This window comes from Oratosquilla oratoria, chromosome 34 (genome assembly GCF_046742065.1).
Source record: "Oratosquilla oratoria isolate Oo_2021 chromosome 34, ASM4674206v1, whole genome shotgun sequence".
NCBI classification, from domain to species: Eukaryota; Metazoa; Arthropoda; class Malacostraca; order Stomatopoda; family Squillidae; genus Oratosquilla; species Oratosquilla oratoria.
In genome coordinates, this window is record NC_134810.1 from 27491162 (window position 1) to 27496161 (window position 5000).

A 5000-nucleotide genomic window follows, 5' to 3' on the forward strand; every position below is an offset into this window, starting at 1 on the left:
TAACAATAACAACACAAATGATAATAATAAACTGACATAATTCGTGGCTTAATAGTTTGGGGGTCTATAGAAAATCTTAATCTTTACTAGGGGGTCGATGAGCTGAAAAGTTTGGGAACCCCTGTTCTAATCCGTAGGGGTATCATTATAGTCTTTAGAATGTTGACTACATGCAATTTATGCAGTCAGTAACCTACACGTGGTAGAATTTTATGATAGATTATGATTTATGAGGCGAGAATTTTGTAGGATTTAAGTCTACGAGTACAGTGTTTTAGACAAAGAACAAGTGAAGTACGGTGGACATGTGGCCAGTTACAGACGTCCAAGTTTTACTCTGTTTCAGCTCAGTAAAATCGTGTGGCGTGAGTCAGAATAAAATATCTAAAGTTATCGCCTTACCAGAGAGATGAATGAAATATCTTGGCGGCTGTCAGGGTGAAATTAGAAGTATCACTCGGTACGTAAGTCATATGGTATTTTGTTAATAATGACCAACGATTATTTCCTTAGGACGATAAGCCACGGGAAAGGTCGATTCGTAGAGTAGATGAAGCAGAGATTTAAGGAAAATGACAGAACGGAGGGATAGTAACAGATCAAAGTGATTAGCATTTTTTTTAAGTGGAGATTAGATCCTTGGGGATAATATAAAAAAGAAGAGGTCGAGTCGTAGATAGTGATGCAAAAAAAAAAAAAAAAAAAATTAAACGCAAGTTATTTTTTTTATGAGTTTTTTTACGCGTCCAAATTTGTTCAGATATTAAATATCAAGTATGTGAAAACAGGTGTAAGTACTTGATTCATCCCTCCACATATGCGTATCTACCTTATCCAAAGAGACATCAGATACAGTATAAAAATAAACAAGTAATTGACCTTTTAGTCAGGACTCCGATACTGCAACAAGTGTAGATACTGTATATGGGCCAATATGGCTGCCTTACAAAATATACCCTTGGTATAATCTTCAAAGATTAAACACTCCAAATTTCCTTGTCACGAATGGTTAAATATACACATAAAATAGGATATACAATAAGGTATACACAAATTAATCATGGTCTATGGACTTGGAAAATATAAAAAAACACACACACACGAAAATATCCATGTTTTTTGTCGTCTTTTTTTTATATAAAAAAAACGTTTTTTATAGAAAAGCACGTTTTTTTTTAGTTGTATCTATAGTCGAAGAGAAGATAAAACAGATATTTAAGGAGAGTAGGGCAACGTAGGGATAATACAAGATCAAAGTGGTTAGCAATTCTTTTTAAGTGGAGATTAATTTCAAATCGTAAAAGATTGCTATGTGACATGGTCTGCAGGGATGTCACGAAATTTCTTGAAACATCAAGTACATATACTGTGCAGTCAGTATCCCATACGGGGTCAGTAATTAAGTGATCCAGGAGATCTCAGTAAGTTAACGATGATGCAAACTGGATGTCCTGTCCAGTTGAGCAAAGAACATTAAAATGAATCTGCCACTAGCAAAATATTAAGTGAACTACTGAACGTCTTCATCCCACTTAAAAAAAAAAAAAAAAAAAAAACAACGGAATAAGTCCTTCTTGGTAATGGAAGACAACCTTATCCAATACGAAGTGTCAAAAAAAGAAAAGAAAAAAAAAATTATTTGGAATTGTGGGATGAATGACTGCCTATTAAGATATCTCAGAGCTTATCTACATTGAAAAAAAAATAATATGGAATTTTGTGATAAATGAAGAACTCCACGAGACGAATAAAAAACAATCAAATAAATAAAAACACTATTGTAGTGAGCTCATATTACTTTTATTGACTCTCGTAATATTATGACCCTGCTGGGTTGGTAGCCACGGGAGGTCATGTAAGAATTAACACCACAAGCTGACGAATACTGGCTTACAAACACACAACATCATGGCGCGGTTTTTAGAGTTCTCGCCTGCCACTACGGCGGTCCGGGATCGAAGCCCGCCCAGGGCTGAAATAATTTCCGTATCGCTGCGCTGCGGGTTGTTAATCCAACTCTCGTGGGCGGGGAGTTGGGTGTGTGTGTGCGTGTAAGGTCACAGCATTACCCATAGATCGGTCATACGAGCTCTGAGCTCTCATCCAGGAGGTTAATAACTGTCACCCACTAGTCCAACACGTGATCTAAGACAATGGTGAATCACACACACACACAAATACATACATACATACGCACACACACATACACGCACGAGCACACACACAAACACGTACAAACACACACACGTACACACACACACGTACACACACACATACACACACACACACATACACACACACACACACACACACATACACGCAAGAGCGCGCGCGCGCACACACACACACACACACACACACACACACACACACACACACACACACACACACACACATTCAGGCTATCACCAATCTTATATTCGATTAAGAAGTGTATTTAATTGGTTTTGATTGTGGCATTGCACTTTGGATTTAAAACCTACGATATCATTCAGCTGAGGGGATTTTTTTAAGCATCATTGGTGATGAGTGTTGGAGATGTTGCATGATGCTTGAGTGAGGAATACAAATTTTTACTTTTATTTTATTTTCATTTTCACCTTTATTTCGTTATTGGCTTGTGCTTTACTTTCGCCCATTGGAAAATAATTCAGTTAAATTCCTTTCTATGGTTACTGGAAGACTCAGTGCTCTGTCTTTTTAATAAGGTCATTCCAAGTAGAGAGTCTCTGGGAAGGATCAATTGCCAGAAGGCCGAAGACCAAAGACTCAAATGAGGTTTCTCCGATTCGTTTCCATGGCCCTAGACCTAGGTACACCTTGTCCCGCTCCACCCAGTGCTTGAAGCCTGGATCCTCCAGCTGGGATTTGACCCAAGGTCGGGCCGAGGTCAGCATGAGGAAGAGGACCATCCCGCACGACCAGATGTCAGCAGGAGTACCTCTGTATGGGCTTCTGGCGAGAAGTTCGGGCGCCATGAAGGCGGGGATGCCTGCAAATCCAGTCAAGACCATCTCTTTGCCCTCGGAGATGTAAACGCAGGAGAGACCCATGTCGGCGATCTTCAGGGTGTCTCTATCCGCGATGAGGAGGTTCGCGGGCTTTATGTCCCTGTGGACAACCCCCCCTCGAGAGTGCAGGTATCCCACACCTGCCACCATCTGGTCGAAATAGTTCTCTGCCTCCTCTTCGATCATGTCGAAAAGTCTCGATTCCAGGGACCCTCTTCGGCAGTACTCCATATACATTTGGAGGTTCCTGCCTTCGTTCTTCAAAAAAAAAAAAAAAAAAAAAAAAAAGTTTTATGATGTTCGTATGGCTCAGTTGACTGTGGATTACTTCCTCCATAATCGTGGAAGCTCCGTCTTCGATCTCAACTTTCTTGAAAGCCATTCGCTCGTTGGTCCCTTTCTTTTCGATCAAATTACCTTCGTGGCTACGAACACGTTCTTCGTTCCTTTGCAGAAGGTCAGAAGGGAAAGACCTCGATACGAAGCCTTCTTCAGTGGTTTCCGAGGCGACTAGAACGTAAGTCGAGTTCCTCCTGAGCTTCCCGGGCCATTTCCTTCTCTTCGACGTTGAAGAACTCTTGTTTCCTTGGCCCTTACTTATCCTCCAGGTGTCGTTGTCTTCTTGCGATTGCTGCGGTCGCCAGCAGAAGAAAAGAATCCCGAAGAACATCTCGAAAAATCTGCTCACAACTGGATAAGACCAAAATGGCGAAAACCTTAAAGAAAATCTACAGAAATGGTCATCTGAGATTGGGATCAACCGGAATTTGTGAATGTGTTCGCAAATGTGTTCGCATCGGGATGTGGACCTCCCGATGGGTGATGACTAAAATCAATCAATCAATTAATCAATCAATATCTCTTTAACATGGTTCTCTGCCATATGAACCTAGACCTTTTCCTTGCTTTCATTTACTCTCGAAGGGCACCAATTGAGATAATCGAAGCAGGAATATATTCATAATTGAATTAGTAATTCCCACTTCCAGCATCTTTCTACGTCTGCCTCTCCGTCTGTCTGTATATGTCTGACTATTAGGTTCTCTCTTTACATATTTGTTTATCTATTCCTCTCTCTATTTCTCTCTCTCTCTCTTTTATATATATATAATATATATATATATATATATATATATATATATATATATATATGTATGTATATATATATGTATATATATATATATATATATATATATATATATATATATGTATACACTGAATGGTTTCCAGTGATCAATTAATATCTTTTTTCAACCACAAATCACTTTTAATTTCATGCCATCGCAGTCGAGACTGAAGAATCGCTCGATGGAGGCATCAGTTGGAAATTGAAACGTGGACGAGCTAGCGTATTGGTTTAAGTCACTGTAACTTTGTTACGGGTTAGCTGGGTTCGAATCCTCGGCTCGTCCACGTTTCAATTTCCAAAGGATGCCTCCATCGAGCGATTCTTCAGTCTCGACTGCGATGGCATGGAATTAAAAGTGATTTGTGGTTGAAAAAATATATATGTATGTATATATACATATATATATATATATATATATATATATATATATATACTTATTTGTAAGACACAAACGCACAAGCAAACACACATACGCACGGATGTACACGCACACACACACACACACACACACACACACACACACACACACACACACACACACACACACACACACACACACACACACACACACACACACACACACACACACACAATGACAGACAATGGCCTGAGCTTTACGAACAGAGCATGTGGCATTCCAGGCGTGGTGCTTCTTGCCACAATTGGGGCACATGGCAATAGTCTCAGTGCCAGCTTTGAACTTGTTCAGGCAAGTCTCGGTGAGACGAGACATGCTACAAATGCCACGTCTGTGTTGTTTGGCTGTGCACCGCGCCTGGTGATGACCATAGCGTTGACACTTAAAACATCGGAGAGGATCAGGGATGTACGTTCGTACGCCATACTTGCCATACATCCCC